The following is a 12928-nucleotide window of genomic DNA, read 5'->3' as shown; positions in this document are numbered from 1 at the left end:
ACAATAAACAATTTTGTGAAATAAAAAAAACAAAAAAAACAAGTGCAAGAAATTGAGGATAACCTTCATCGGTACAGACATGAAAGTGAAAAAAAGGTACATGAATTATCTAAATAGAATGAATATATAGCAGAGCAGATCTCAAATGTAGGTCCAGAGAAAATACGGAGCAGCTGTTAAGGAATTTCATTTCAGAACAACTTGGCATTCAAGATTGCTAATGTGCACTGATTGGGAAAAAGGTACAAAGACAAACCGAGATCCTTAATTGCCAAATTCATATACCAACGAGATTTAGATCACGTTTTAAAGTCGGCATACAAATTGAAAGAAAAACCATATTACAAAAACCGGCAGTTCCCAAACGAAATCGAACAAGCCCGGAAAGCATTATACCCAGTCATGAAAGAACTGCGAAAAGAAGGCAATCACACAAAACTATAGCGAAGGACATATAGTGTATGTTAACGGGGCGATAATACGACCCAAGCACATCAAATGACACCACAGAAAAGGCGGATACTTCCACGATTGTCAAGGAAACCCCGAAGCCACTGAAGCTGGAGCGAAAAGAAAACGTATGACATGCACTCCAGACTCGATTTATTTGCTAATGACAGTACTACACGTGAAGCGTCCAAGGACAAGTTGAAAATTTTGTTTTTAAATTTTGTGGAATTAAACAAAAGTTGAACTACCCAGAATTCAAAAATTTTGTTGCAAATTATGACATTCTACCAGAATGTTTTCAGGAAACCAAAACAGATGCCTTAGATACTTTTTACTTAGATGGTTTCGAATTTTACATGAAAAATAGATTAAAGTTTGGTAAAAAAATGTTCTGGGAGAATAACACTAGCATATAAAAAAAGGAACTTTGTAAAGATGGCATATTAAGGAACCATACGGCCTTGAGCGTGATTCATACATCTCATCTTCAGCTGATGTTTCTAAATGAGAAAACTTTCTTCGAAGAACGTAAAATCAAAGAAGCAAATCAACATTTAAAACTACAGCACTTTGTGGTGTAGAAATGTAGTAAGGACGTGTTTCCACGGCTGTGTGAAAGCCAAGATCAACGAACAGCGACCCCTTCCCTCTAGAATTCAGCTGGTTTCATAAAAACATATACAATGGACGTCTTTAGTATAAAGTGTTCTCGCGACACACATTTTCCTGTATAGTTATAGATCGCGGTGGCTCAGTGGTCGGAGTATTCACTTCGTGATTGGGGTGTCGTGAATTCAAGCCCTTTTCGTGTCAGGTTAAAATTCGTAGTGGTTGACCCATCGCCAAACATTTGGCATCAATAAATGATGGTCGCCAGTTTTCGGATATGACCTTGCAAGAGGAGATTCAGTGTCACGAGAGGCGCTGGTATGTTTTAAAAACCTTCACGTCTACGGCTCTGCGCACTAAGCATAATTCTACATCTGTGATACTTCAGTTACAAGTGGTGACGTCTCGATATGAGTGAAGAATTCTCCAAGGAACATAAAATAACAAACTAAAGCTGCATGATTTCGGATTATTCAACCACCAACAACGACGAACGAAGTGCAGGACTTAATTGTAAACTCAGCGGATAAATAATTTCTTTAAATTAAGCGATATGTCAATATCAACTATTTCCAACAAGCCGACATTTTTATGCAATTAAAGAAGAAATGTTGTTCGAGAATTATTTTAATTTAGATATAAGCGATATTTCAAATTAACCGATTTCAATGCAAGTAGATTAAACTGTATCAGTGTATGGTCTCCATTGAAAAACTTGACGTTGATGCTGCAGTAATTCTTCAGGCATTTCACTTTTAGCTGTATGTACATTTTTCAATAACTGAGTTTTAGAAAATCGATAGGTAACGGATGGATATATAAGTGTCTTATCAACATTGGATACAGAACCGAAAACGTGGAAAGAACTTACCCGGTTGCATTCGATACAGTTCAAGTAAACAATCCCACATTTCCCTCTTCTTTTATAGAGTTTATAATTGATCAATACTACGTACAATTCCTGTACATCCCGTAGCACCGTGGTCATTGTATCGATCACTGGTGCGAAATACAGCTACGCGAGCCCGCAGAATCATTTTAAGGAAGATCGATATTCGCTTTGAGCAAACAATTGCGCAAGTTAGAATAACAACACGCTCTGTCTTTTATTTAAAGAGTTTAAATACGCTGCACTCACCCTATATTTAATAATATTGACATCAACAGCGGAACGTTTGTTATTCAGATATTTCAGTTGCTCAGACCCAAGTCCATGACAGAATAGAATATGCTTATGGCAAAAATTTCAAATAATGTTTTTCATATTATACTCATATTATAAGCTAAAACTGAAGATAACGAACAGTGATTAATCTTATAACTCTTATAAAGAATACAAATTCGAGAAGGCAAGCACGGACCCTTGGAAACAACACAACGATTTGTTTAAAGCATAAATAATTAAGTGATACCCAAAGAGACAACAAATCATGAAAGGCGCAATACTATAGTTTATGGAGACCTCATCATTGCCGGTGAAGGGCTGCAAAATTTGCTCAGCACTTATGGCCTTTAAGCAGGGAGGGATCATTATCGTGCCACAACTGCTGTGACACGGGTGTCGGCTTCTGTGGTCTCATCCGAAGGACCGCCACATTTAGTCGCCTCTTACGACAAGCAAAGGGGTACTGAGGATCTATTCTAACCCGGATCCTCCCAGGACTGTCAATTAGAAAAAGAAAAAAAAATTAGACATTTTTTTAAAAATTGAAATGAAATTACCAAATTTCAGAATGACTTTGAGTTTTCAAATTTGAGTCAAGTCCGAATGAAATTATGAAAAGTTGTAATAATATATAAAAAATTTTAAATCAGCAAACTACGTTCCCTTGTTATGTAATGGTTCACAAATTAAATGAATTTATAAAACAAACCAATATTTTGATGACAAGTGTATCAGATAAGCAGTGATTTAATTATTTTAGTATTGTCAATAATTTTGATCGGGATCGGTACTCTTTCCTCCGGTTTGGTTCAAGTTTTAAAAAAATATTTGTGAACATTGATCATTCCATTTCAATGCTTTTGAAAATTTGTTTGTCTAATATATTTTTTCCACTTGACATGTTTCTTGGAAGACTTTATCCGTAGATTTGAAAAATATAATGATCGATAACATCCCCCGTTCCATATCAATACCTAACTGATTTTTTCTTCCTTAGTTGATTTTAAAAAAGTTTACATAAACTTTAATCTTATTTCAATATTGATAATAAGTGTTCAGACATGGTCTAATTTTTAAGGGGAGCATGTAATACTTTATATATATATATACATACATATATATATATATATATATATATATATATATCTGTGTGTGTGTGTGTGTGTGTGAGAGAGAGAGAGAGAGAGAGAGAGAGAGAGAGAGAGAGAGGTGTCACTTGTAGGCTCAGTTCGGGAAGCATCCATCAGTTTTAAAAACTGATCTTCTTGTTGTAGTAGTAGTATAATTGTATAGTAGTATATTAGGGATTAACTGATGAAGTGAACACACGATGGACAACCCCGTCCCATTTTAGATATTTAAGTTTTGGAACAATGCATCTTTTCGCCTCGGTGAATATTGTACTTTTTAAGTGGCTACACCATTGCATTAACAAATTGTCAATCATTGTATACCACTAGACTGTTCTATCATTGTATACCACTAGACTGTTCTATCATTGTATACCACTAGACTGTTCTATTATTGTATACCACTAGACTGTTCTATCACTGTATACCACTAGACTGTTCTATCATTGTATATCACTAGTCTGTTCTATCATTGTATACCACTAGACTGTTCTATCATTGTATACCACTAGACTGTTCTATCATTGTATACCACTAGACTGTTCTATCATTGTATACCACTAGACTGTTCTATTATTGTATACCACTAGACTGTTCTATCATTGTATACCACTAGACTGTTCTATCATTGTATACCACTAGACTGTTCTATCATTGTATACCACTACACTGTTCTATCATTGTATACCACTAGACTGTTCTATCATTGTATACCACTAGACTGTTCTATCATTGTATACCACTAGACTGTTCTATCATTGTATACCACTAGACTGTTCTATCATTGTATATCACTAGACTATTCAATCATTGTATACCACTAGACTGTTCATTTATTATATACCACTAAACTGTTCTATCATTGTATACCACTAGACTGTTCTATCATTGTATATCACTAGTCTGTTCTATCATTGTATACCACTAGACTGTTCTATCATTGTATACCACTAGTCTGTTCTATCATTGTATACCACTAGACTGTTCTATCATTGTATACCACTAGACTGTTCTATCATTGTATACCACTAGTCTGTTCTATCATTGTATACCACTAGACTGTTCTATCATTGTATACCACTAGTCTGTTCTATCATTGTATACCACTAGACTGTTCTATCATTGTATACCACTAGACTGTTCTATCATTGTATACCACTAGACTGTTCTATCATTGTATACCACTAGACTGTTCTATCATTGTATACCACTAGACTGTTCTATCATTGTATACTACTAGACTGTTCTATCATTGTATATCACTAGACTGTTCTATCATTGTATACTACTAGACTGTTCTATCATTGTATACCACTAGACTGTTGTATCATTGTATACCACTAGTCTGTTCTATTATTGTATACCACTAGACTGTTCTATCATTGTATATCACTAGTCTGTTCTATCATTGTATACCACTAGACTGTTCTATCATTGTATACCACTAGACTGTTGTATCATTGTATACCACTAGACTGTTGTATCATTGTATACCACTAGACTGTTCAATCATTGTATACCACTAGACTGTTCTATCATTGTATACCACTAGTCTGTTCTATCATTGTATACCACTAGACTGTTCTATCATTGTATACCACTAGTCTGTTCTATCATTGTATACCACTAGACTATTCAATCATTGTATACCACTAGACTATTCAATCATTGTATACCACTAGACTATTCAATCATTGTATACCACTAGACTGTTCTATCATTGTATACCACTAGTCTGTTCTATCATTGTATACCACTAGACTATTCAATCATTGTATACCACTAGACTGTTCATTTATTATATACCACTAAACTGTTCTATCATTGTATACCACTAGATTGTTCTATCATTGTATACCACTAGACTGTTCTATCATTGTATACCACTAGACTATTCAATCATTGTATACCACTAGACTGTTCTATCATTGTATACCACTAGTCTATTCAATCATTGTATACCACTAGACTGTTCTATCATTGTATACCACTAGACTGTTCTATCATTGTATATCACTAGACTGTTCTATCATTGTATACCACTAGACTGTTCTATCATTGTATACTACTAGATTGTTCTATCATTGTATACCACTAGACTGTTCTATCATTGTATACCACTAGACTGTTCTATCATTGTATACCACTAGACTATTCAATCATTGTATACCACTAGACTGTTCTATCATTGTATACCACTAGTCTATTCAATCATTGTATACCACTAGACTGTTCTATCATTGTATACCACTAGACTATTCAATCATTGTATACCACTAGACTGTTCTATCATTGTATACCACTAGTCTGTTCTATCATTGTATACCACTAGACTATTCAATCATTGTATACCACTAGACTGTTCATTTATTATATACCACTAGACTGTTCTATCATTGTATACCACTAGACTGTTCTATCATTGTATACCACTAGACTGTTCTATCATTGTATACCACTAGACTGTTCTATCATTGTATACTACTAGATTGTTCTATCATTGTATACCACTAGACTGTTCTATCATTGTATACCACTAGACTGTTCTATTATTGTATACCACTAGACTGTTCTATCATTGTATACCACTAGACTGTTCTATCATTGTATACCACTAGACTGTTCTATCATTGTATACCACTAGACTGTTCTATCATTGTATACCACTAGACTGTTCTATCATTGTATACCACTAGACTGTTCTATCATTGTATATCACTAGACTGTTGTATCATTGTATACCACTAGACTGTTCTATCATTGTATACCACTAGACTGTTGTATCATTGTATACCACTAGACTGTTCTATCACTGTATACCACTAGACTGTTCTATCACTGTATACCACTAGACTGTTCTATCATTGTATATCACTAGTCTGTTCTATCATTGTATACCACTAGACTGTTCTATCATTGTATACCACTAGACTGACTGTTCTATCATTGTATACCACTAGACTGTTCTATCATTGTATACCACTAGACTGTTCTATCATTGTATACCACTAGACTGTTGTATCATTGTATACCACTAGACTGTTCAATCATTGTATACCACTAGACTGTTCTATTATTGTATACCACTAGACTGTTGTATCATTGTATATCACTAGACTGTTCTATCATTGTATACCACTAGACTGTTCTATCATTGTATACCACTAGACTGTTCTATCATTGTATACCACTAGACTGTTCTATCATTGTATACCACTAGACTGTTGTATCATTGTATACCACTAGACTGTTCTATCATTGTATATCACTAGACTGTTCTATCATTGTATACCACTAGATTGTTCTATCATTGTATACCACTAGATTGTTCTATCATTGTATACCACTAGACTGTTCTATCATTGTATATCACTAGACTGTTCTATCATTGTATATCACTAGACTGTTCTATCATTGTATACCACTAGATTGTTCTATCATTGTATACCACTAGACTGTTGTATCATTGTATATCACTAGACTGTCCAATTATTGTATACCACTAGACTGTTGTATCATTGTATACCACTAGACTGTTCAATCATTGTATACCACTAGACTGTTCTATTATTGTATACCACTAGACTGTTGTATCATTGTATACCACTAGACTGTTCTATCATTGTATATCACTAGACTGTTCTATCATTGTATACCACTAGATTGTTCTATCATTGTATACCACTAGATTGTTCTATCATTGTATACCACTAGACTGTTCTATCATTGTATATCACTAGACTGTTCAATCATTGTATACCACTAGACTGTTCTATTATTGTATACCACTAGACTGTTGTATCATTGTATATCACTAGACTGTTCTATCATTGTATACCACTAGACTGTTCTATCATTGTATACCACTAGACTGACTGTTCTATCATTGTATACCACTAGACTGTTCTATCATTGTATACCACTAGACTGTTCTATCATTGTATATCACTAGACTGTTCTATCATTGTATACCACTAGATTGTTCTATCATTGTATACCACTAGATTGTTCTATCATTGTATACCACTAGACTGTTCTATCATTGTATATCACTAGACTGTTCTATCATTGTATATCACTAGACTGTTCTATCATTGTATACCACTAGATTGTTCTATCATTGTATACCACTAGACTGTTGTATCATTGTATACCACTAGACTGTTCTATCATTGTATATCACTAGACTGTTCTATCATTGTATATCACTAGACTGTTCTATCATTGTATATCACTAGACTGTTCTATTATTGTATACCACTAGACTGTTCTATCATTGTATACCACTAGACTGTTGTATCATTGTATACCACTAGACTGTTCTATCATTGTATACCACTAGACTGTTCTATCATTGTATACCACTAGACTGTTGTATCATTGTATACCACTAGACTGTTGTATCATTGTATACCACTAGACTGTTCTATCATTGTATACCACTAGACTGTTCTATCATTGTATACCACTAGTCTGTTCTATCATTGTATACCACTAGTCTGTTGTATCATTGTATACCACTAGACTGTTCTATCATTGTATACCACTAGACTGTTCTATCATTGTATATCACTAGTCTGTTCTATCATTGTATACCACTAGACTGTTCTATCATTGTATACCACTAGTCTGTTCTATCATTGTATACCACTAGACTGTTCTATCATTGTATATCACTAGTCTGTTCTATCATTGTATACCACTAGACTGTTCTATCATTGTATACCACTAGACTGTTCTATCATTGTATACCACTAGACTGTTCTATCATTGTATACCACTAGACTGTTCTATCATTGTATACCACTAGACTGTTGTATCATTGTATACCACTAGACTGTTCTATCACTGTATACCACTAGACTGTTGTATCATTGTATACCACTAGACTGTTCAATCATTGTATACCACTAGACTGTTGTATCATTGTATACCACTAGACTGTTGTATCATTGTATACCACTAGACTGTTCTATCACTGTATACCACTAGACTGTTCTATCATTGTATACCACTAGACTGTTCTATCACTGTATACCACTAGACTGTTCTATCATTGTATATCACTAGACTGTTCTATCATTGTATACCACTAGACTGTTGTATCATTGTATACCACTAGACTGTTCTATCATTGTATACCACTAGACTGTTCTATCATTGTATACCACTAGACTGTTCTATCATTGTATACCACTAGACTGTTCTATCATTGTATACTACTAGACTGTTCTATCATTGTATACCACTAGACTGTTCTATCATTGTATACCACTAGACTGACTGTTCTATCATTGTATACCACTAGACTGTTCTATCATTGTATACTACTAGATTGTTCTATCATTGTATACCACTAGACTATTCAATCATTGTATACCACTAGACTGTTCATTTATTATATACCACTAAACTGTTCTATCATTGTATACCACTAGACTGTTCTATCATTGTATACCACTAGACTGTTCTATTATTGTATACCACTAGACTGTTGTATAGATGCATAACAAGCGAGACGACTTTTGGAAACATAATTAAATTTTACTTCCAAAACTTATGCTCTTTTTGAAAAATAAAAACCCTGATTGACAAAAGCTTATTTTTTCTCGTTATTCATACTATTGTATTGTGCGACAATGAAGTGTTTGTGCAGTTTTATTTTATGTCGATTTATAGAAATTTCAGGGAGGAGTATTTCTGTGTGTCTGTCCATCCAATAGCCCCTTGTGGGAAGAATGAAAGAAGAAGGAGTATGGCTAGGATAATGAAACATACTACATATGTTTTCCGTGGTGACAAGAAGATGTGAATTAACTAGGAAAATGAAGATAACGTAGTGATCAGCCGAATAATTCCTATAGAGAATTGTTTAAACGAAATTAAATGTAGGGCAAACACGGGCCCCTAGACAAACATGAGGTGGAACCAGGTGCCTAGGCCAAGTCATAACTTTATGGTTAATATTTAAAGACAAATATCTAATTAAGGCTATGGTCGTCAAAATTGTTGTACAGGTTTTTTTTTTTATGCTGTTGGGGTCTTTTAAAAGTTCTCGAGCGGGACGTTAAACAATGTACAATCAATCTAATTGATACACTGCTTGAACATTTTAGCTGTAGATTAAAAAATATATATAATTCTAATAAATATTATTGATTTACATAATTAAAACATCCAAGTTTTTAAGCATGTAATATTAGATATTCGTATCATGCGTCATATCAAAGAAATTTGTACTCTAAAATTTCTTTGCAACTAAACACCATTTGTATTCTTCTGGAAACAACAACATCCCCCTCCCATATGAAATAATTGACACTTTCGATGGTAAATTCACACTCCATATATGAGATGCTTTAACGAGAGATTAATCAAAAGAAGCAGTAAAAGCGATCTAACATCATCAAATTAATGATGTCTAAAGGGGCATGTACACGGTTGAACTGAAAATTTTATGTTTCCATCTTTATTGTTTACAGTGCTTAACTAACGTATTTCTAATGGTCAACCAAAATTTGAATATCAGATTTTGAGTTACAAGTGAGATACACCACTCACAGTTCTTTATTATGTAAACAAGGCTCATGCTCTGTTTTTGTTTACATATAGATTGCTTGATAGAAAATAACATGTTTAAAACAAAATGAGATGTGCTAAACACTAGAAACTTCAATTATATTCAGAATTCACTTGTAAATTAAAAACTCTGCTTTAAACGAACTTTTACTGGTATATCTGGCTTATATTTAAACAAAAACAGGGCACGAGCCTTGTTTACATAACAAAGAATTGTGAGCTCTGTATCTCCCATGTACATCGACAACTGACATTCAAATTTTGCTGACCATTAGAAATACCTTAGTTAAGCATTTTAAACATTAAAAATGATAATTTTCAGCCCAAGTCGTGTCCACTTCCCTTAAATTGGTCCCAAATGCTGTTTTACTTCACATTTCATGATGAATTCAAATAGATCCACCTCTGAGTTGTAATCGACACATTAGCATTACAAATCATTCATATCCGGAACATTCTTCCTGCTTTACAATATGTGTGTACTCTCTTCCGCTGTTAAAGGTCTACACACTTAGCTGTAAAGGGGAAATATAAAGTTTTTTTTTATCATTACTTGAGTTTTATACACGATTTATTGCATGCCCTTTGTGCACGTGAATAATTTTCTGTTGATATTACCTTTTATGCATGCGTGATAAAGAAGATAAAAAGAATTATGTTTTAATAGACTCTTTACTTCTCGAATTTTAGATGGACTGCAGATTAAATCCCATGATATCTTATTGTAGGGAATGTAACTGATGCCAGTAATGCAAGCAATTTTTAAAGAACTTCCACGCACATGTACATGCATGTGGGCGTCAGTAAAACAACCTGTTATTGTTTATAAAGTTTGAGCAACAATGCTAACATAAACCACCATTACTTCACTGTAAGGGGATGCACGTGTGTCGTTTTTATCGGTTACGGGAATTTGACTGATACAAATCCATTCCATTAAATGTAACTTAAAGGTTACTTCTAATAGTCAATTTACAGACTAGGTCCACAGTCTTTCATTGCTTACCACAGCATGTAGAGAGCAGACTTCACTAGCTACAATGTCACACCAGTTAAAATCGAGTAAAACATTTCTTACCTGGACAAAGTCTCTAACACAGCACCAATGTTCATCGCGTAACACATACGGGGAAATAAATCCCGACCGAGCAATATCCTTCCTTGTTAGATACACGTATAATGCAATGTTTGATTTACATATTGCGTTTGAAACAAATAGGTAGATTTAAATCATGGCTTGTCCCATAATGAACGTGATACGATGACATTTTTTTAAAAAGCTTAATACGCAGATTCCCCACCGAATGTTATAGTCTATTTCATTTTTTATTATGCACTGTACAGGTGTGAGTTACATATACAACGAAACTTATAGGGTGGTTATGTAAATGTCAGGAATACACAAAATCTCCCCTCTCTGTCCTCTAACGGTGTATACATTTCATATTTCCCACAGTGCCCGCACCAGTCCATGCTTCAGTGAGGATTGTATGGAAACAGTGTTTAGTAACATTATCAAAAAATGTCTTGAAAGATTTAGCTTTGAATGGTTGTGCGAGTAAGCACCACTGAATGCAGGGTTTAGTGTTCTTAGATTTCAGTTGTTTAACGACTGGCCATCAGAAAAACATTTTGTGCAATAAAATGTCTTATTATATACTTTCAATTTCATCTCTTCTTTTTTCTTTAAAAGTTTGCGGGCATATATCACACGATATATGCCCGGAAACATTCCGGCCCGCAAACATTACGTCACAATCAAATTTCTACGCCGTGAATATTCAAATTTTTCGTGTTTTTCATCTTTTACTCAGTTAAACCGATAAAGTTATTGTTAAAAATAAAATTATTGTTAGTTTCTAAATGAAATTGAAAGTATATAGTAAAAAGGTTATAGACTTTGTATGGGAAATATGACGACCTCGTTTTTTGTCGCGAACGGACCTCGCAAGCTCGGTCCGTCTACGCGCCAAAAAACTCGGTCGTCATATTTTCCCATACAAAGTCTATAACCTATAATTATTCCTGCCCAGAATCTCCAGAAGGTGCACGGCAGATGAAGATGTCACACAATTTTAATCATATGCATCATTTGGTAGAACTGGAATATCAGAGCAAATCCAGTTATAAATCGGTTACCTTTTTGTCTACGTCCGTCGTCCATCGAACGTTAAAAATTAAACATTATTGACTTCTTGATAACTACCGTTTCAATTTCTTTCAAATTTGGCGCATGAAGCATCTTTGGAACATGGGGGGGGGGGGGGGGGGGGGGTGTAACCGATCGACAAGGGAAGCTTACTCCTCCTAGGCACCTGATCCCACCTCTGGTGTATCTAGGGGTCCGTGTTTGCCCAGCTCTCTACTTTGTATTGCTTATAGGAGTTATAAGATTGATTACGGATCCCTGGACAAACCAGAGGTGGGATCAGGTGCCTAAGAGGAGGAAGCATCCGCTGTCGACCGTTCACATCCGCCGTGAACTTTGTATTTTGATCAAGTAAACACAGCAATTCTTAGTCAAAATCAGTATGTAAAGAACGACTTAACAACTGGTATGAAACACGTCAGACAACATTTAACCAGTGACAGGTTGTATTGACAAACTAGATCGTTATAACGACCGTAGAATTTGCGAAATGCTGACTTTAGACAAGACTGTTGAAGCCCCTGTAACATTAACGTGTTTGTCAGTAGGCTGCAATACTCATTTCACAGAAAGATGTACCGTTGCATCATCGAATCAGTTGAGAGACATAAACACCATATACTGGTGATAATGGAATGATAATAACATTCTTGTACAGGTGTAACGTACAAAATCAACTGTATTTAGAAAAACATTTCAAGCTGAAAAAGAGGGCAACAAGAATACTTTTAAATATTCGAGATATCAGGACCTCTACTGGCATTTTATTTTCTTGTTTGAACTGGATGCCAATTAAGGATAATATTATGTTTAGAAAGGTTGTCTTTCTGTTCAAAGTTTTAAACA

At 34.5% G+C, this 12928-nt stretch overlaps 1 protein-coding gene across 4 annotated transcripts in view; it reads right to left on the bottom strand.

Annotated features, from left to right (window-relative positions):
• LOC125681942 (N-acetyllactosaminide beta-1,6-N-acetylglucosaminyl-transferase-like) overlaps positions 1-11261 on the bottom strand; it is a 39545-nt gene extending 28284 nt beyond the window's left edge. The window contains exons 1-2 of one of the 4 annotated variants that reach the window (XM_056156106.1): positions 11012-11190; positions 2522-2721 (exon numbers count right to left, since the gene is read on the bottom strand). The gene's annotated coding sequence lies outside the window, so the exon portion shown is untranslated. Of the gene's footprint in view, positions 1-1930; positions 2156-2521; positions 2722-11011 lie in introns of those variants that run through there. The other 3 variants (XM_048922226.2, XM_056156104.1, XM_056156105.1) reach the window with 3 other exon arrangements.
• Positions 11262-12928: the final 1667 nt, after the last annotated feature.

The sequence above is a fragment of the Ostrea edulis genome, chromosome 2, assembly GCF_947568905.1.
Source record: "Ostrea edulis chromosome 2, xbOstEdul1.1, whole genome shotgun sequence".
In the NCBI taxonomy this organism is placed as follows: domain Eukaryota; kingdom Metazoa; phylum Mollusca; class Bivalvia; order Ostreida; family Ostreidae; genus Ostrea; species Ostrea edulis.
Note: the sequence above shows the minus strand (reverse complement) of the source record. Positions and strands in the feature narration are given on the sequence as shown.